Consider the following 21,024-nt stretch of genomic DNA (forward strand, 5'->3'; position numbering starts at 1 on the left):
CACAACAGCAGGATATACATGGTCAGGGAGGAATCAGAATTGACTATTGCTTTGTCTCAGAGAGAGTGAAAGTTGTTGGGGTCACTCTTCAGCCTGTCTTCTTCTCAGATCATCAGGCTTTAGGGTGTAGAGTGGAACTCCAGGGCGGGACTGTCTTTGGCCCAGGCCTCTGGAAACTCAACACAAAGCTGCTAGAGAACGAGGGGGTAGTATCCCGCTACAAGGAGAAACTATCACAGTGGCTGTCCTTGCAGTGTCTGTACGGGTCAGTAGGAGAGTGGTGGGAGGAGGTGAAGGTGAGGACAAAGGCCTTTTTCATGGCTGAGGGAAGGAAGGCTGCTGCCAGACGGAGAGGAGTGCTAGCCAGGAAACAGAGGCAGCTGCAGCGTCTCTACACGAGACAGTGGCTTCGATGTGCTCGAGGATATCACCCTTTTAAAAAAGGATGTCCGGAGCATAGCGGAAGAAAGTAGTCGAGGAGTGCTGTTAAGAAGCTGAGTGCAGTTCTTGGAAGAAAATGAGAAGTGTACTCGCTTCTTTTTCAGTAAAGTGGTAAGCTCCAAGTCTGTCATGGAAAGTGTAGTTGATGAGGAGGGAAGAGAGAGTACAGAGCTGAGTGCTATCCTCTCCTGCATCGAGGCCTTCTTGTCACGGACGTCCAAGGGGACTAACCGTGGGGAGCAGGAGGGCGGAAAAAGACCCATATGCGTAGCGGTGAGACGGGAAAAAGGCCCGGGCTCATTAGTGCAAAGAGTTCAGGAATGCCATATAGAAACCTGTGCCCTCAGGGAGCGGACGTGGGGCGCCCTGGTGCTAGGCGGGTCTCAGGACATCCGAACGTCAGTGCTGAGCGAGGACAGAGTGCAAGACCCTGAAATATTTAGCCAAGGGAAAGAGAGGGACAGGAAGGACAGCAGACCAGAAACTAGGGACAGGACAGAGAAGGACCGCCCTCTGGCTGCAGAGGGCGTGACACTTCTACTCAAGACTGTACAGCTCTACAGAGGTAAAGGATGAAGAAATTCATTTTTTTACCTCAAAGCTAGAAAACGTTTTGAGTGAAGAAGATAGGGAAGTACTTGAGGGGGATTTGACAGTAGAAGAGCTGAGAGGCTATGGAGAGCTTACAGAAGGGGAAAACTCAGGGTGCTGACAGGCTCCCTAAAGGGGTGTCTGCTTTTACTACTTGCACGAATGAAGGCAAAAAAAAGCCAATCGATGTGAACAGACGGCGCTTTACAGAGGAGTACTGCCTGACTGGATCGTTGATGAACGACAGAGGCCACTCCGACCTCTTCTCGGTTTTCTTCAATGACTTACTAAGGATTTTCTTCACAATCGACCATGCAGGGGAAGCCAGTTACACCAAAGCAAAAGCAGGAAAGTGCATTTCAAGCAGAGACCAGGAGGGACTTGTTTACACCGAGAGTGGGCGGAGAATGGAACAATGCGCCCAGCCCTGTTGCTGGAGCCGATTCTTGATGAGCTCTTGGGCTCACTAAGAGGCCCCCGCTGGATGCTAATCTTTCTGTTGTTCTTGCAGGTCCTGCGCTGCTTTTGAGCCGACAGAGCTCGTGCTGGTCTGTCGGCACAGCCCAATTGCAAATGATCGGCTCCGCGTACAGAAGGAACGTGCGTTTGGTACAAGAGTGCATGAAGGCACCGGAAATACATTGTCAACAAATGACCGGTCGCTCAAGACCTCTGTGAAGTACAGGAGCGTGCAAAACGAGGCTGTTTCCGCCCAGTCTCGAACCGGGGACTTTTCAGGTGTTAAGCTGACGTGACAGGCGCTACACTACGGAAACCTGCAGGGACTGCTGCTGGTGTCCCGCTTGCGTTTCAGGCTGAGAAAGGGAAGCGTCACTTTAGGAAGGGGGTGCTGCAGAGAGGAACAGAGGGCTCAATGAAACAAAACGCTGAAACCCGGGATTGAACCAGGGACCTTTAAATCTTCAGTCTAACACTCTCCACACCCACCTGCTCCAGCCTTCCTGTGTTGCGGCATGAGCGCACCAAGAGTAGCGGGAGAGTGTTGCAGGAACGTCACTCAGAAGGAAAGCCACCCAGCTGTGCCCTCTGAGCTCTGTCCAGCGCATCTTCCTCGCATGGACTCCTGCCTGCGACGGGCAGGAAACAATTAGCAAGAACAGAACAACACCCCATGGGTGTCTCATGACCGCACCTTAGGTTGTGACACGTGCAGGTGTGAGGGGTTGCCGGGCTACTTTGGAGCAGAGCTTGGGCGGAGGGGGGGCGGGAAAGCAGACAAAGAGGTGACACCTCAAGGTCTGCACGATCACAGCTCTCCGCCGCCCCAGGCTTCTGCTCAAATAGCTACTGGACACACCCGCCCCTCCTCACACAGACCGTGGAAAAGCCCCCGAGTGGGAGGGCTCTCTCTTCCTCCCAGGAGCTCTTGGACACGACGCACAGACAGGGCGCGGGGAGCCGCCGCCTGCAAACACGGCTCCAGGCAGGACTCCGCTCCGCAGGAGCTGCAGAGCAGAGCAGAGCAGAGGAGATGGGGGCAGCTTAGCTCCAGTGCAGAGACCTGATCTGTTATTGCTGTGTATGCTGTCCTTTCTGTTCTCGGGGTAGGACATCAGGAAGCACATTGAAGCACTGCGACATGCACTGTACAGATCCCGCCACCACTGGGCCCGATTTCCCCGGATCGAAACCGGGCGGAAACAGGCCCGTTTCGTTTGTTGCCACACACACTGTTTGGGGATTCGCCTAGCGCTGTGATCGAACAGACCCACTCACCTCTTAGTGTGGCGGGATCGGAACAGTGGATGTCGCAGTGCATCCTGCTTTCACTTCAATGCATGTCCTGATGTACCCCGGTCTCCCGCGTGACAGGTGGGGATACTTGCCACTATACTAACGAGGAAGACATCGCTCTCTGCTTAGTGTGCAAAACACTTACTTGCAGCATTGTGGGTGCTGTGGTTTAAATGCTATTGGTTTGTGAACAGAATACCCCTATCCCAGTGCATTGTGCCACATTAAATAAACGCACGAGAAAATGAGATTCAGAACGCAAAGCTGTGTCAGTGTTCTGTGTAAAAAATCGGTTTGAATATCATGGGAGCTGTTTTTAATAAGCTGCTGAGTAAAGAATATTTTAATCTTCCTGCTGTCAGTAGTATTGTGCATATAGTTGACTCTTACCTGAATGAAAACAGGATGTAAAGGAAGGGTTTGAGAATTCAGACAAAGCTTTATTCGCGTGCTTACAGTCTGAGTAATTGAAGACTGCACTATTCTGTTGCCTATAGTCATATACGGGTTTTTCGCATGAAGCCGTATTGAACAGTATTTCTCGTGTTGTGAACTTGTGTATACAGCGGTCCCCCGGGTTCCAGTTAGTGCGTAATTACGCATCGATGAAAAACCGGAGGTTTAAAAAAAGATAATTAGCTCACTGATACTTTGATGTAGAGGCTGTGGAAATATCCACATGTCGTGGTCTTTAAAATGTATTTGGTTTGAAGGCGTTCTGTGCTTCCGTTGCGAAGATATGGACAAAAGAATATTCGTGCTTGGTCAAAAAAATGTCATATAAATGAAAAAGTAAAGGCTGAGAAAGCATTCACAATGTGTTTTATACACAAGTATTCTCGCGATTCTTAGAGGTTTCGTGTAAATGCTACAGGCGTGTCAAAATCGTTTTTGAACTTCAAGCTAACTTTACCCCAGTGGACTCCACTCCGCAGGAGCTGCAGAGCAGAGGAGATGAGGGCAGCTTAGCTCCTGTGCAGAGACCTGAGCTGTTGTTGCTGTGGATGCTGTCTTTTCTGCACTCGGGGTAGGAGTGAATGTTGAGTTGCCCTTAGAAATGAAGCAGAGCACTTCAACGGCACGGGTGTGTGTGTGTGCGCCCTGGTGATTCTGGGAGACAGATCGAACCTGGGCTAAAAGAGAGGGGGCTTAGCCCTCTTCCATTTGCTAGTTCAAAGTTGTACAACCCCTTTGTATCTGCTAGGCGGCGCAGTCGTCGTGCACAAAGAACACTTTGAAAAGCGTCAAAGGCAAGTCATTCCGAGTTGGTCGTTTGTGTTTTCCGTTCAGACGCGAAATGCTGAAATGATCTCTCGGCTCCTCGGTTGTCATTTCTGCTCCGTAAAGGGATCACAGCACGCATCGGCTTCCAGCATGCTGGGTCGGGACACGATGCCGGGGGTTGGAGAGAGCGATGTCTTCCTCGTTAGTATAGTGGCAAGTATCCCCGCCTGTCACGTGGGAGACCGGGGTTCGATTCCCCGACGGGGAGTAGCTTTTCTTTCACCTCCTTAGAGAAAGGACTGCCTTTCACTTCTCTGTTTTCTTTCACAGCGTCGTGCACCTTTTCATTGCTCTCGCTGTCTGACCGATGTAAAGTTAGCTTGAAGTTCGAAAACGATTTTGCCACGCCTGTAGCGTTTACACGAAACCTCTTAGAATCGCGAGAATACTTGCTTTGTGCATAAAATACATTGTGAATGCTTTCTCAGCCTTTACTTTTTCGTTTATATTACATTTTTTGGACCAAGCACGAATATTCTTTTGTCCATATCTTCGCAACGGAAGCACAGAACGCCTTCAAACCAAATGCATTTTAAAGACCACGACGTGGTCTTTCCACAGCCTCTACATCAAAGTATCAGTGAGCTAATTATCTTTTTTTAAACCTCCGGTTTTTCATCGATGCGTAGTTACGCACTAACTGGAACCCGGGGGACCGCTGTATACACAAGTTCACAACGCGAGAAATACTGTTCAATACGGCTTCATGCGAAAAACCCATATATGACCATAGGAAGCATAACAGCGCAGTCTCCAATTACTCAGACTGTAAGCACGGGAATAAAGCTTTGTCTGAATTCTGAAACCCTTCCTTTACGTCCTGTTTTCATTCAGGTAAGAGTCAGCTATATGCACAATACTACTGACAGCAGGAAGATTAAAATATTCTTTACTCAGCAGCTTATTAAAAACAGCTCCCATGATGTTCAAACCCATTTTTTACACAGAACACTGACACAGCTTTGCGTTCTGAATCTCTTTTTCTCGTGCTTTTATTTAATGTGGCACAATGCACTGGGATAGGGGTATTCTGTTCACAAACCAATAGCATTTAAACCACAGCACCCACAATGCTGCAAGTAAGTGTTTTACACACTAAGCAGAGAGCGATGTCTTCCTCGTTAGTATAGTGGCAAGTATCCCCACCTGTCACGCGGGAGACCAGGGTACATCAGGACGCGCATTGAAGTGAAAGCAGGACGCGCTGCGACATCCACTGTGCAGATCCCGCCACACTAAGAGGTGAGTGGGTCTGTTCGATCACAGCGCTAGGCGAACCCCCAAACAGTGTGGGTGGCAACAAACAAAATGGGCCTGTTTCCGCCCGGTTTCGATCCGGGGAAATCGGGCCCAGTAGTGGCGGGATCTGTACAGTGCATGTCGCAGCGCTTCAATGTGCTTCCTGATGTCCTACCCCGAGAACAGAAAAGACAGCGTCTGCAGCAACAACAGCTCAGGTCTCTGCACAGGAGCTAAGCTGCCCTCATCTCCTCTGCTCTGCAGCTCCTGCGGAGTGGAGTCCTGCCTGGAGCCGTGTTTGCAGGCGGCGGCTCCCCGCTCCCTGTCTGTGCGTCGTGTCCAAGAGCTCCTGGGAGGAAGAGAGAGCCCTCCCACTCGGGGGCTTTTCCACGGTCTGTGTGAGGAGGGGCGGGTGTGTCCAGTAGCTTATCGAGCGGAAGCCTGGGGCGGCGGAGAGCTGTGATCGTGCAGACCTTGAGGTGTCACCTCTTTGTCTGCTTTCCCGCCCCCCCTCCGCCCAAGCTCTGCTCCAAAGTAGCCCGGCAACCCCTCACACCTGCACGTGTCACAACCTAAGGTGCGGTCATGAGACACCCATGGGGTGTCGTTCTGTTCTTGCTAATTGTTTCCTGCCCGTCGCAGGCAGGAGTCCATGCGAGGAAGATGCGCTGGACAGAGCTCAGAGGGCGCAGCTGGGTGGCTTTCCTTCTGAGTGACGTTCCTGCAACACTCTCCCGCTACTCTTGGTGCGCTCATGCCACAACACAGGAAGGCTGGAGCAGGTGGCTGTGGGCTTTGCGCACCGCCGAAATAGCTCAGTTGGGAGAGCGTTAGACTGAAGATCTAAAGGTCCCTGGTTCGTTCCCGGGTTTCGGCATTTTGTTTCATCGCGCCCTTTGTTCCTCTCTCCAGCGCCCCCTTCCTAAAGTGACGCGTCCCTTTCTCAGCCCGAAACGCAAGCGAGACACCAGCAGCGGTCCCCGCAGGTTTCCGTAGTGTAGCGGCTATCACGTTCGCCTAACACGCGAAAGGTCCCCGGTTCGAGACCGGGCGGAAACAGCCTCGTTTTGCACGCTCCTGTACTTCACAGAGGTCTTGAGCGACCGGTCATTTGTTCCCAATGTATTTCCGGTGCCTTCGTGCACTCTTGTACCAAACGCACGTTCCTTCTGTACACGGAGCCGATCATTTGCAATTGGGCTGTGCCGACAGACCAGGACGAGCTCTGTCGGCTCAAAAGCAGCGCAGGACCTGCAAGAACAACAGAAAGATTAGCATCCAGCGGGGGCCTCTTAGTGAGCCCAAGAGCTCATCAAGAATCGGCTCCAGCAACAGGGCTGGGCGCATTGTTCCATTCTCCGCCCACTCTCGGTGTAAACAAGTCCCTCCTGGTCTCTGCTTGAAATGCACTTTCCTGCGTTTGCTTTGGTGTAACTGGCTTCCCCTGCATGGGCGAATGTGAAGAAGATGCTTAGTAAGTCATTGAAGAAAACCGAGAAGAGGTCGGAGTGGCCTCTGTCGTTCATCAACGATCCAGTCAGGCAGTACTCCTCTGTAAAGCGCCGTTCGTTCACATCGATTGGCTTTTTTTTGCCTTCATTCGTGCGAGTAGTAAAAGCAGACACCCCTATTCTGCCGTAACCCGGATTCGAACCGGGGTTGTTGCGGCCACAACGCAAAGTACTGACCACTATACGATCACAGCGAGTTACCGAGACACACGCGGCAGCGCGGAAAGGGCTGTGCTCTCTTCGTGTGACATAATTCGGAAAAGTCCTGACGTTGCATTTCAACTGAGCCCCAGTATACATCGACCCTTCGACACTCTGAGTGACAACTCTCTTGCGTGTTTTCTCATATTTATGTAGTTTGCTTGCATGATGCCGGTGAAGTGGAAATCTAATAAGTAAATTGATTCTTAAAAATGTAGAGAGCTTTGAAAAAATATATTGGTGCTTTTAGATAATATATTTCAAGGATGTAACTGCTGTGCTACAGTGCGTGCAGAATTTTAGAAAACAGTTCGTCAACAAAGTACACTGTTTAGGTTAGTTTAGAAGACAATGTACCAAAACAATATATGCTGTCTGGGTCATTAGAATTAGCTGAAAGTAACTGATAAGCTTTGAATAACAAATCTAGTTTTTCTTCTCTCGCTCTATGATGTAATCTGTTTTCTCTTAGAGAAAGGGGAAGTTTTAGAAGGGACCAAGTGCTGAACTTTTTTACAGCGCAACGTCTTATAAAAACCCTGTACTGCTTGTAACAAATTGAGTCTCTGATGCACTTGGCGAAGTGGCAGCAGGGCTCCCAATATTGCAATATTGAAATAAAGACCTTACTCAGGTGAGAACTCTCTCTTGTGGCTTCCTTGACAGTTATATTTCCATGACAGTTTGGGGGCTCGTACGGGATCACAAACCTAAACGCGAACGGCTGCTGAAACTCCATCCGGACCCGGACAATTTTAGCAAAATTGGACGAACCTCGGAGGATAAACTGTTTATCCTTCCAGAGACGCGTCTGGAGAATTGGCAGCTGTCTGACGCCAGTAAGTGATCCTTAAAAATAAATAGTTTGAGAAGCGAGCCACAGGGGTGTTCTCACGCGGGTTTGATGAGTCTGGGACTCATATAAAGAACTTATCTTAACACAGACGTGTGGTTTTTGCTCTGCGGAGTAGTTAATGTGATAAGGTTCTAAGTAAGGCACCGATCGGTAAAAATGGGAAATTAAAATTCAAAGACGAAAATGGGACCGAGCAGTCCAGCAAAAGTACATGTACGACAAATTCAGAGAAACAATTATAGCCTGGGTTAGAGTAAAAAAAATGTTTTATGTTCATGAACTGTAAAGCTAGGGTAATAGGTGTAAGGGAACTTGCACATAATTTATATATGATAATTAGGGGCCCATAACTATGAAGGAACTATGAAGTGAATCAGAATGGACAGAGGAAAGTTGAATTAGGAAAAAGAAGTTTCCTGAAGAAGGGGAAACTTAGAAGAGAAGGAGAAGAAAGGAAAGAAAGTGAATTGGAAAACTTATTTAATGGAAAGAGGAGTCACAGAAATAATGGGAAGCTTAAAAAAAGACTAGTCTTGAAACTAAAGAACAGCAAGCTGCAGCTAAAGTCATGGCCATGTGTACTCAAAAGAAAAAGTCTCCACCTAAATTAGAAAGCGGTCCGGAGCCACTTGTTTGTGAAATGCCAATGTGCACTTTTCCAGGTCCAGAAGGAACTCCAGCATATGTACAGTACATTGACATTGGTCTCCTGGTGAATTATTTGCATTAGTTAAGTCTTTTCCTAAATTGCCTGATGATCGTAAAGAATTTAGAAGAAAGGCAAGCGCCTTGTTCTTGATTGTCTTAAGCCTAATTACAGTGACATAACCTTGTTGCTAGATCATATTGTTCCTAAAGGTTTACAACGTCCTCTAAAAAGGAGGAGGCAGATTGGCGGATACGTGACCCAAATGATGAAGAAGTATCCATCTAAATTAAACCACACGGACATGGAGAGGAAAAGTTAGGCGGCCGCTTCTTAAAAGAGGTAAGGACTCCTCTTTTCTAAAAAGTCCCTTGTCCTCTCCATGTTGCTGTGGTGGGTTCAGGGTTTTCCTGAAGCTGAAGCGAGTACAACAGAAAAATGAGTTAATGGTGTATGTGTCTTAGATGCCTGTTTTGTGAAGGTGGGGTAGAAAAGGAGGGATTGCTGAAGGAATAGCATCTCGCCCTGCCCGTGTGAAAAAATCCAGGTGTTGCATCCTGGTACACGACTGCAGTATGGCTGAAGGTAGTAACTAGAACTGTACTCGCAGAAGAGCCGAAAATGGTAACTCGATTCAACTGTGTGTTTAAAGCCAGGATTTGGAACCTGGTCCGTGTTCCCGAATTGTGATAGTTCGTCAGTTTGTCTCGACTGGGGGATTCAGCGGGGCGCGTGGGAGACGTGAAAATGGTTTGGTGTGAAGAAAAAAAAAGTTTGATTAATCCAAAGTGAAACTTAAAAGAAATATGTCAGACGGAATTTAGGCTGAACAGGAATGTAGAAAAGTGTATGAACATTTGGATAAAAATAAACAATATTTAGAGGAATATTTGAGAATTCAACAGAATATCATAGATGAGACGCAAAAATCTCTGATGGAAAAGCTAAAAGCAATGGCTGAACGAAACGAAGATATATATGCAGAAAAAGAAACAGCAAAAGAAGAAATAGAACGCCTTAAGAGAGAATCTAGGAGAAGGGTGGGAATTAGTGTGGAGATTTTTGAAAGAGCATTACCCACCGAAAACTGATTAGAGAAAAGTAACAGCATGTCAGCAGAAGGAAGTGAGGATGTTTCAGATTTTACAGAAAGGTTTATAGCTTTATGGATAGTATACTCGGGGTTAGCCGATGAGAAGGAAGTGAATGAAGATACTTCCACAGTAATAAAACAAATTTACTTGAGTGGGTTAAAACCTGATGTTGCCAAGAATGTACAACTATGCTTTCCTGATATTACGGACAGCGGAGACAGATTTGATTTAATAACTCGCGAAGCATGCATGCAGAAGTGCGAGCGCTGCAAATGGGAGGTAAAAAGACTCCCAAGGAGGAGAAAAGGGAGCCGCCAGTTTGTCGAAATTATTGTGCGACTTTCATGTTATACCGAGATATAAAACCCCAAAGACAAAACTACTAATAAGCTGGTGTGCAGTTACTAAAAAAAAATGTGTTTTTTGGAGAAATTGGAAGAAAGAGGCTTGATTTCACAATTAAAGACCATGTCAGAAGCTGAAACGAGAGCCGTGTGTGAACTAACAGTTTTAATGTAGTAAACACCTCTGTAGCCTTCCTAAATTTATCTCAGGATTGAAATAATCTTACAGTGTGCAGTAACTGGGGGACACAGGAGCACAGCTGTCCTGTTTTTAGACTAAAACAGCATAAAGATGTGATATAAAGTTTTCTAACGGGTAACAGGAGGCTACAGGAGAAGTGGTGCAAGGGTTGTGTTTAAAGCAAATATAAGCTGTCACAGTCTGCTTGGGAAAATATGTACAGTTTCAACTACTGATGTGGGTGGGGGACACCCCAGACCTATTTTAGGCCCAGACTGCAGCATTTTATAAGGAATTACTGCATGAAATAGCATTTATGTAAACTAACTCAATAGAGTTATGTGATATTGTGATTGTTTTACCTAATGAGGGAATCCATAAGGCCGGGCTACTCCAAGTATTGGATCTTGAGAGGAAAAAAAAGGAGTATAAAACCAACTACATGATAAAGCCAGGGTGAATGCCTTCTCAGAACGAGCTTGTCTAGTGACGTATTGGTTTAAGGGGGGTAGTGCAGTCTAAAGACAAAATTGCCTTGACCCCTGCAGCAGAAACCGTTTTTGATGTTTTGAAACAAGCTTTCTTGCAGGCACTGGCCCTGGACTGGATTCCCTCAGACAGATCATCTGTATGTAATCTGTATGTAAGTGAAAGAAATGGGTTGTGAGCCGTTGTGCTGGTGCAGGAGCATGGAGATAGGCATCGTCTAGTGGGTTATTATTATTCAGGACCCCTTGATGCGGTGGCCAAGGGGCCGTGTTTATGTGTTGTGCAGGCTACCTGCCTGGCTGTATAAACTGTGAATAATCTGGTGTAGAACTAGCAGACCGAATGAAAAGATTTAATTGAAACTTGTAAATATGCTAAATGGAAAACTGTAGCAATTTATAAAGACTGTATATATACATTTGGTGTATGCCACAATTTTGGATGGCAGTGAAGGAATAGGGATTTCCCCAACATGGCAGGGACTCCAGTTAAGAATGCTGGGTTTGTCTCTGAACTGTTAGAAGCTTTGCAGCTGCTGACTGAAGTAGCTGTGGTAAAGTGTAAATCACATAATAAAGAAATGTTTCCAGTAACTCGAGAGAACAACTTTGCAGATGTAGCTGTCAGGTGCGCAGTCCTGGTAGAACAGGAGTCTGAGACCCCTGTGAGACCTCTGTTGGTGAAAAGGGGACAGCTACAGGATATTCAGGCTGAGGCCTCTAAAGCAGAGAAAAGGACATGGTTAGAAAAGTGTGTGGTGCTGCCAGCACACTGGACGCCCTGCATGCCCTCACAGCCTAATGCCCTTTGTAGCTCGACAAATGCACTCAGTTGGACACCTGGGTGCGAGTCAAATGGTGTGCTGGTTACCCAAACCTGGGTGGGGACCGTGTTTGAAGCAGTAGCCACTTATGTGGTATCTCAATGTGATGCTTATCAAAGGAACTCAACTACAGTTCAGGTGCAGGTGCTACAGCTCAAACGGCCTGCTCCTGAGAAACCTTTCATGCAGTAGCAAATGTTTACAATTTACATTTGTAAAGGGAAACCTTGGCTCTTATAATCTGTTTTCCCAGTGGGTTGCTGTCACTGCCTCTGTGTCTACCAAACACTTGATGATGGAGATAAGCCCTCGGTGGGCACTGACCTACCGCTTGTATTATGATCAAGGGACAGGCTGTGGCTGGATTATTCGGGGTGAGATGGACTGAGATCACCCTCAGTCTGCTGGAACAGTGGAATGAAGGAACAGAACTCTAAAAGATCGACTAGACATCAGACTGAAGGAGCGCCATGGGATGCGGGCTGGATCAAACAGAACTGTGTAATAGAGCCTGTTTGATATCATCACAGGCCAATCAACGAAACTTCCTGGAGGGATGAATTTGGCTAATGGATTGTTGAATTTGCTAATTCTCTATTGTAGTATTGTAGGTTGTTAATTGAAGTGGTGCACGGGGCTGGTGAACAGGTGCTGGACACTTGGAGACCTCCAGTAGAGGGAAGACACGACCTGATACCTGGCGAGTGGGTGTGGTGAGGAAGATATACCCTGCCAGATGTTGCAACCCTGCTGGGAAGGACCATATCAAGTGCAACTGACTACCGACTCTGCCATCTGAGTGACAGGATGAGATCGCTGGATCTACGCATTGCGCCGACACCGAACCACTGCACCAGAGACTGAGTGAACATTAATTATTATATTGTCACTGTTTCTGTGTTTGTTGAGCTTCCTGAGGAGGGGCGACAGTGTACCTGTTAAGTGTAAGGAGCTTTACTTTACATAAAATGGGGATATGGAATCAATACTTTATCAGTCAGCCACAAATAATAACCAGAGCTCATGTTGGGATTGTAATGCTATAAAAGATGCTCATGGGAGTAATCCCCTTTGATAGAGGTGATTATTTAGGTTTATTGGCATGGGTAAATAGCCCTGCTTTCAGTCTGAGTGTAACTCAGATGTATTAGAATGGAAATAACTGTATGCTCCTCGCTATAATCACAGTTTTAGGCCATTCTCTATTAGGGTGATAGACAGCTGTTTAGGTGACCCAGCTGTTGACCAATCTTGTAAAAAAAAAACCCTAAGAAAAATGCTGGGCTCCAGCCCACAGGGATTTACCTGTGCTGTAGGAACTAATGCATGAATAAGGAGACTGGATTCTGGTGAAAGACAGGAAAAAGAAGTGGTGTTCGCTCAGGTGGAGGGGGTGCCAGGTGTCCTGAATTCATGCTTCCCACTGTAAAAAGGTCACAAACGAACTGAGCAAAGAGCAGGAGTGATGTCTCCACAGGGCTCCCAATATTGCAATATTGAAATAAAGACCTTACTCAGGTGAGAACTCTCTTTTGTGGCTTCCTTGATAGTTATATTTCCATGACAGAACACACAGCTTCATTACCGAATACATATGCAGGACAACTAGAGAAGACGTTTTACAGAGGAAGGATTTTTAGAAACATCCCATCAGTGACATCACTGAAGTCAACTCCTAGGTACTGTAACTGTCGTGTGGATAGTTTCACAAGAATCAGACAAAGGTTTAAGCATCGCTTGTTCTAGATAAAACTGCAAAAAAAAAAACAACAACCCATAATGTACTTCTTTGCGGCTCTGTTTGCCCAAATCATATATTCACAACGTGAAATTTAGAAAATCATATTACGTAACCAAAATCCGCAATATGGAAACAGAACCTGTGTAATTGTTGATAGATGATGTACTCGTAACATTTTTACAAGACGAACTACAACATTTAAAAAATTACTTGTATGTACTTGATATCTCTAATCAATCCACGGCGACATTGTTAAAGCAGAGTTCCAGTAAAAATAAACTAAAACGCCCTGGGCATACCGTTTCGCGCTTCTTATTAGTTTCTCAAAAGTAATTTGACCGTATGAAATGCATAATATAAACCTAGAAACATACGTGAGCAGTATTTACGTACTGTAGAATCGGTGTTAAGACATACCTCTCAAATACTGTAAATCAAGTTAAAAATATCTCAAGACCGATTCTGGTCATAATGAAACCATCTTTCGTGTATGTTTTCTTTAAAGTACCGAGACCAGCCATATTCTGTATGTTTATGTTCCAAAATTAATATCGTTTATGGCCTTCACACGCGTTGCAGTATGCTCCTATTCTTTTTATGCTCAGCTACTAAGATTTCCCTTCAGTGGTAAAATTAGATATGAATATTCAATACTTAAACGGGCACAGTTAAGACATTAAATATACATATACATACTGTATACAGTACAGTTTTCATACAGTAATATGTTTATGTTCCTAAATCAATCTCTTTTATGAGCATGTGAAAGGCATGGTGAATCGATTCTCAAAAATTACTGTACTTTGCATGATTGGAAACAAATGCGTGATTGCGAAATGCTGTGGTGTTACTTTTGAAAAAAAGAATGTTGACCAGGGCAATACTTTGAGTTTATACTTACAGCTTGTCCAAGGTCATTCATTATTAATACTTTTAGTAATACCTTCGTTAAAGACTTTGATGGCCACAGCTCAAACATGAGAGGTTGAGTTTATTAGCTCCACCTTGCCGAAATTCCCGATACTATTATTTTGCTTGTCATATTATAGGAGAATTTACGGTAACTAGCGGTATTTACCAGTAACTCGCGGTATTTAATGGTAACTTGCGGTAGACTGCGTACAGCGTACCGGAAAATAATGCGGTATCGCCCACGCATTTTGAATGGCTGCATCTGTATGTCCCCCAGCTCTGAGCCCATTGGGCCTGTGGTGCAGGTTCTTGTCCCATCCTGCTCTTGATCCAGGTTGGAGGGTTGCACCGATTCTGAGTCTTGTTAGCTGGTATGGATGGGTTTGGGGGTGTTGATACCAGAGTGGTCCGGGGGGGGTGCAGGTGTCTCGGGGGCATTCTTGTTTTTCTGTGAGTTCAGGTTGATTCTGTTGGTTTTGCCACGAATCTCCCTCACGCAGGCAAGCGCTCCCGCATTCTTACGAGCTCTCCCCGTACCAAACGTGCACGTGTCAATCAGTCCTCTGCTTAAACCCTCATCTGCCCCCCGGTCATTGCTCACGATTGAGATTCTCTCCCAGAGCTTACGTACTAACTACACCTTTGCCTTACTACGACTTCTCCCCTGGACCTCGACCCCGCTTTTCCGACTACCGCTTTAGCCACTCGATTTTGTACCTTCGCCTGTTTTACGCTTTATCGTATCCTGACCCCAGCCTGTCTCTTCGTTTACGCCTCTGCCTTCTGAATCCACACCGACGCAACTTCTACACCTTCCCGGACTCCGACCCCTGCCAGTCCCTCGACTACACTTTCGCCTGTCGATTCTGTGCCTACGCCTGTGCTACATGTGGAAGACCGAGTCAAAAGGTCAGGACACTGACTATGCGTGGGAAAGGTTTTCTGTTCGCACCTAAGACCACTGTCTTAGGTGCAAACTAAAGCCTGTGATTCCTCACACCCATTCAACCAGAGAAAATTGAAACAGATTGTAGGATGCCAAATGGCACCCCCCTGTCCTGTTTGTTTGACTTCTGACACTGCCCCTTTCCCTGTATGTTCCTTTGATATGTTAAAGTATTGCCTACTTTTAATGTATAAAAAAGGAAAGTATAACTTCAGTCCAGTGAGCATGTCTTGAGTGCTAGGGGAAACCCTTTCTCTGTGATATGCTCCCCTTCAGCTGATTGTATTAAAGATCTCTGTTGACAATCTCCCAACCTGAGTGAAGACTGAGTTTTCTTCGACATACGCCTTCCCGGACTCGGACCCCTGCCTGTTTACTCCGACTACGCCTGCGTCTCGTGCCAACCCTACCAAGGGCACCGCATTGGATCCCTATCCTCAGCAGTCAGCCCCTGCGTGACAGGTTCTGAGTGTCTTGGTTACATCCGTTTGTGTGTATAGATGAAAAAGCTATTGAAGAGCACCCCGACACCCCCCACCCATCTCGGTGGAAGTTGCCATGTTCAAAAAATTAAAGTTTCACACAACAAAGCATGACTTTGAAAGGTCAGGAGGCCTGCCTAATGGTGGTGCTGGCCCCACTAGCACCTCTTCCAGCAGCAACCTTAGTTTTTCCCAGGAGGTCTCCCATCCAGGTACTGACCAGGCTCACACCTGCTTCAGTACTGAAGGCTGCTGATTATGGCCAGCAGCCATATCACCCTGCAACTCACAACTGGCAACCCACTGAAGCTAAGCAGGTGTGAGCCTGGTCAGTACCTGGATGGTAGACCTCCTGGGAAAAACTAAGGTTCCTGAGGGAAGAGGTGCTAGTGGGGCCAGCAGGGGGCGCTCACCCTGCGGTCCATGTGGGTCCTAATGCCCCAGTATAGTGACGGGGACACTATACTGTAAACAGGCGCCTTCCTTCGAATGAGATGTAAAACTGAGGTCCTGACTCTCTGTGGTCATTACAAATCCCATTACGTTTCTTGAAAAGAGTAGGGGTGTAACCCCGGCGTCCTGGCCAAATATCCCCATTGGCCCTTACCAATCATGGCCTCCTAATAATCCCCCTCTTTGAATTGGCTACATTTCTCTTCTCTCCTCCTCACTGATAGTGGTGAGTGTTCTGGTGCACTATGGCTGCCGTCGCATCATCCAGGTGGATGCTGCACATTGGTGGTGGTGGAGGGGAGTCCCCATTACCTGTAAAGCGCTTTGAGTGGAGTGTCCAGAAAAGCACTATATAAGTGTAAGCAATTATTATTATTATTATTAATGAGCACAACACTTGATTACAGTAAAAAAATCATTAAAAAATAAAGAAATGTTCCACAACTCAAAGCGAGGTTGTATAAGGTTAGGTGGAATGTCTGATGTAAAACACCTGGTTGCTGCACTGTGGTTGTTGTGCTTGAAGAGCTATTGACTCGTGAATAGCACCCTCCTATCACCATGTACCGCCTGTCTAATGGTGCCATATTGAAAACATCATAAAAAATAAAGAAAAGGGACACAGCCACAGCAAGATTGTATAAGGTTAGGGGGCCTGTCTGGTGTGTAAAACACCTGGTTGCAGCACTGTGGCTGTTGTGCTTGAAGAGCTATTGACTCGTGAATACCACCCCCCTATTCCCATGTACCGGCTGTGTAATGGTGCCATATTGAAAAAATCATTACAAAATAAATAAAGGGGCCACAGCCACAGCAAGGTTGTATAAGGTTAGGGGGCCTGTCTGGTGTGTAAAACATATGGTTTCAGCAGTGTGGCTGTTGTATTTGAATTGCTATTGAGCCATGAAGAAGACCCACCTATCCCAATGTATTACCTGAAGTGTTACCTTCAGAAAATCATAAAAAAATAAAGAAAGGGGTCACAGCCACAGCAAGGTTGTATGAGGTTAGGGGGCCTGTCTGGTGTGTAAAACATATGGTTTAAGCAGTGTGGCTGTTGTATTTGAATTGCTATTGCAGGGGCAATGCTTGTTAATAAGACAGAATTAAGCGTTGGTATGCTGTCCTAAAGGAGGCCCCATCTCACCCTCCATCTCTGTGGTGCAGCCACAGAGAAAGTATTCATGCAGGCTGATTTAAGATGTTTTCTTTTGATAAGGAACAAGCTCCCAGACGGGGATGCACTTAGCTAAGCCTGGCTATCATGATCAATGGTCATCCATTGGCGCCTATCAGTCTAGAGAGTGCCGAATGGACATCTGGACTGCATTCCTAAGTATCAAGAGTAAGTGACTTATATCTCATCTTGACCAACCAATCAGGGACTGGCAGGGCGTGGTAATACCATGTGGGTCTCCAATGCCCACCGAACTCTCAACCAATCAGCCCACACCTGGGTCTTGGTCAAAAAGGGTGCGCAAGCTCAGATCGGGGCTCTCCTTGGCCATTTTCGTGCATCCTCAGAGACAATCACGTGACAACTGCTGTTGTCTGCAAAAGGACTTGGACTTTGTTCTAAGCGCAAGGCCGAGGATCCCGTACGTACTCAGAATTCTACCAACGTGAATGCTCCGCTTGATCAACGGCAGCCTACAGTTGGACCCTCGTCGACAACCTGAATAGCTTATTCAGAAGCAGCGCTGGACCGGGAACTAACCAGTTTCTTCCCAGGCAAAAGAGTGACTTGTGAGGACTCGCGGTCATACTCTGTGCATAGAGACTTTCTACTAGCCAGCCGGACTGCTGGTAGATCCCCTCGGAGCAACGACTGCCCTGCGCGCCGCAGTCAGATTTCTCCGCCCGTCCTACTCCGAGCTGCACCTTGACTGGTTGGTTTGGTGTTCGTGCCGGGAGATTCCAAATCCATACACAGTGGAAAAGTAAACCCCATGTTCTACATTGCTTCTCGAGAATTCAATTGTACCTCAACACAAGTTGTTATCAATTTAATTCATGAGTAATGTATTTACTTCCGAGTTTAGAGTAACAGTGGGTAATAACACTGGTTAGCGATTTGGTAACCGAACGATATATATTGAAATATATTCTCTGTTGTGTATCTCTTTGTGTTTGCATCTCTTCGAGATTAAGTACCTTGTATATTGATAACCCTCACAGTAAGGTCTGCTGCTCGTATCCAGGCAGACTAGTATATCTTTGGTGCACAATTTATATTAATACATGTATCTCGTGTATTGAACCCGTGTGTGTGCATTGTTAGTTGTTCTGACGATTGATTTTCTAAAAGCTACAACGAACAACCTCGTGATTACTGTTACAATTAATAATTGTCTAAGTAAACCCATCAAACCACTACACTATTGAGCCATGAAGAAGACCCACCTGTTCCAGTGTATTACCTGTAGTGTTATCTTCAGAAATTCATAAAATATAAAGGTTCCACAACCCAAAACAAAGCTGGGAAAAGTCAGAAGACCTGCTTAGTGTGCAAAACACTTACTTGCAGCATTCTGGGTGCTGTGATTTAAATGCTATTGGTTTGTGAACAGAATACCCCTATCCCAGTGCATTGTGCCATATTAAATAAAAGCATGAGAAAAAGAGATTCAGAACGCAAAGCTGTGTCAGTGTTCTGTGTAAAAAATCGGTTTGAACATCATGGGAGCTGTTTTTAATGAGCTGCTGAGTAAAGAATATTTTAATCTTCCTGCTGTCAGTAGTATTGTCAATATAGTTGACCCTTACCTGAATGAAAACAGGGCGTAAAGGAAGGGTTTCAGAAATCAAACAAAGCTTTATTCCTGTGCTTACAGTCTGGGTAATTGGAGACTGCGCTGTTCTGCTTCCTATGGTCATATACGGGTTATTCGCACAAAGCTGTATTGAACAGTATTTCTCACGTTGTGAACGTCTGTACACAGTGGTCCTCCAGGTTCCAGTAAGTGCGTAATTACGCATCGATGAAAAACCGGAGGTTTAAAAAAAGATAATTAGCCCACTGATAGTTTGATGTAGCGGCTGTGGAAATATCCACAAGTCTTGGTCTTTAAAATGCATTTGGTTTGACGGCGTTCTGTGCTTCCATTGTGAAGATATGGACAAAAGAATATTCGTGCTCGGTCAAAAAAATGTCATAAAAACGAAAAAGTAAAGGCTGAGAAAGCATTCACAATGTATTTTATACACAAAGGAAGTATTCTCGCAACTCTAAGAGGTTTCGTGGTTTAATTTTTTTTTAATTACTGAATCATATTTAAATGTTAAACAACTGAAAAGCATATTGCTGTAGACCAGGATGGCCGAGTGGTTAAGGCGTTGGACTTAAGATCCAATGGACAAATGTCCACGTGGGTTCAATCCCCACTCCTGGTAGTGTTGTAATAAGTTTTAAGTGACAGAACACTTTGATGATTTACACTCTATTTAAATATGAATTTAATAAATTTCAGTTCAGTTCTCTTTACTCCCACTCCCTGGCATAACTGAGCTCTCACTATCGCATACTGAAGGCTTTACATGCATTAGCTGTGATACAGCTCCCAATAAAGACGGAATCAAACAGTTTGTTCTGTCTCTCATGGTGATCCTCTTCTCGATCCAAATGAAATGTTTAATATGATGCGTCGAGAAAAAAAAAGGAGTGAATTTCCGCCTGTAATGATTGATGCCCCATCAAACATTTTGTAACATCCCCGGAAGATTATACAGTAGAATCCTGGTTTGTGGCTTAAATTCAAGGTAAACAAGACCAAGGAAACGAGTTGGAAACTTGATGTCGAACTGGAATTTAAGTACCCGGAATATTTCACTACATTGGGCAATATGTGCCAGAGAGGAGCACTTTAAATCCCTTCGATAGCTCAGTTGGTAGCGCGGCTGACTGTATTAGAAACAGTTAGGAATCCTTAAGTTGCTGTTTCAACTACAGCTCGAAGAAAGGTGCTTTTGTGAACTTTAATTAAATAGTTAAAATAGCGAATCTTTTTCACTCAGACGTTGATCAAAAGCTCAATAAACGATGAAGCAGAGGCTGTTGTTCCGAATTCAGCTAACATCTGGTTGTCTTGTTTTGGCAAATGTCTTATCTGTGAATTAAGGGACTATGCTGTCTGATTTGTAATTCAAAAGTAGATACAAATGTCACTGTTTTCAAAGGATAGGTACTTAATTGGCTTTATGATTTGGTATTGATTTTGTATCATTATATTATTACGTTTGTGCTTTCTGTGTTTTTTATCGTATTGTGAACTTATTTTTTAAACAAATGCTTACAAAGGCAAACACAGCACACATCTGTTTATACCAGCGGTGAATTGTACATTTTTATTAAGTACAATCTACTGTATTTTTAGAAATAAATGGCATACTGTGCACGATATGTTGCAGAAACACAACCTGATATTTTCATAATTATTATTTTAATCATTTGACAAGTATGAGGTCCCGGATCCAAATCTTCAGTTCTGATTTTTTTTAAAGTGATATCTTCTCTTCCTCTTGTGGAAATCACAAGATGTGAGCAAATGTTTTTTGTTCTTTTTTTTTCACGTTGCGATTTAAAGAGCCTCAGACGCACAGTCTGATAGTAACCAAACCAGAATGGATTCTGCTGGGAGCCGGACTGAACTCATTCTCACTCCCTGTGCTGAAAACAGAATTATCTCTTCCCCGAACATCGTCTACAGCTGCTAGATATTGCTCTGTGTCCTACTGCTCCAGCAATTCCTTTGACCAAAGACAGATCACTTGTGTGCTTTTAAACTTCTTGCCACTACAGGCTCTTTGATGGCTCATGCTGATCGTCCTGTGGATCCAAAAGAAAATATTAAAGCTGATACTGATATTTTCGATTGTAATTTGCATCTAGCTACAACGCCCCTGGAAAAGATAATTTATTAGTTGCGTGCAATCGGAATCTTTTACTTTATGTATGGTAGTGGAAATAGTTTTAAAAATGTTTTCTAAAGAAGATTGTATTGCCAGGACCTGCCTTTAGGGCTCACTAGCGATGACG

General features: G+C 45.3%; 3 non-coding genes across 3 annotated transcripts; all 3 read left to right on the forward strand.

Annotated features, from left to right (window-relative positions):
- Positions 1-6,114: 6,114 nt before the first annotated feature.
- Positions 6,115-6,187, forward strand: trnaf-gaa (transfer RNA phenylalanine (anticodon GAA)). Its single transcript has one exon. It is a non-coding gene; the product is annotated as a tRNA-Phe (tRNA).
- Positions 6,188-6,296: 109 nt separating this feature from the next.
- trnav-aac (transfer RNA valine (anticodon AAC)) lies at positions 6,297-6,369 on the forward strand. The gene has a single exon. It is a non-coding gene; the product is annotated as a tRNA-Val (tRNA).
- Positions 6,370-19,299: 12,930 nt separating this feature from the next.
- trnal-uaa (transfer RNA leucine (anticodon UAA)) lies at positions 19,300-19,382 on the forward strand. The gene has a single exon. It is a non-coding gene; the product is annotated as a tRNA-Leu (tRNA).
- The last annotated feature ends 1,642 nt before the right edge of the window (positions 19,383-21,024 follow it).

This window comes from Lepisosteus platostomus, chromosome 5 (assembly GCF_059453375.1).
Source record: "Lepisosteus platostomus isolate fLepPlt1 chromosome 5, fLepPlt1.hap1, whole genome shotgun sequence".
NCBI lineage: Eukaryota > Metazoa > Chordata > Actinopteri > Semionotiformes > Lepisosteidae > Lepisosteus > Lepisosteus platostomus.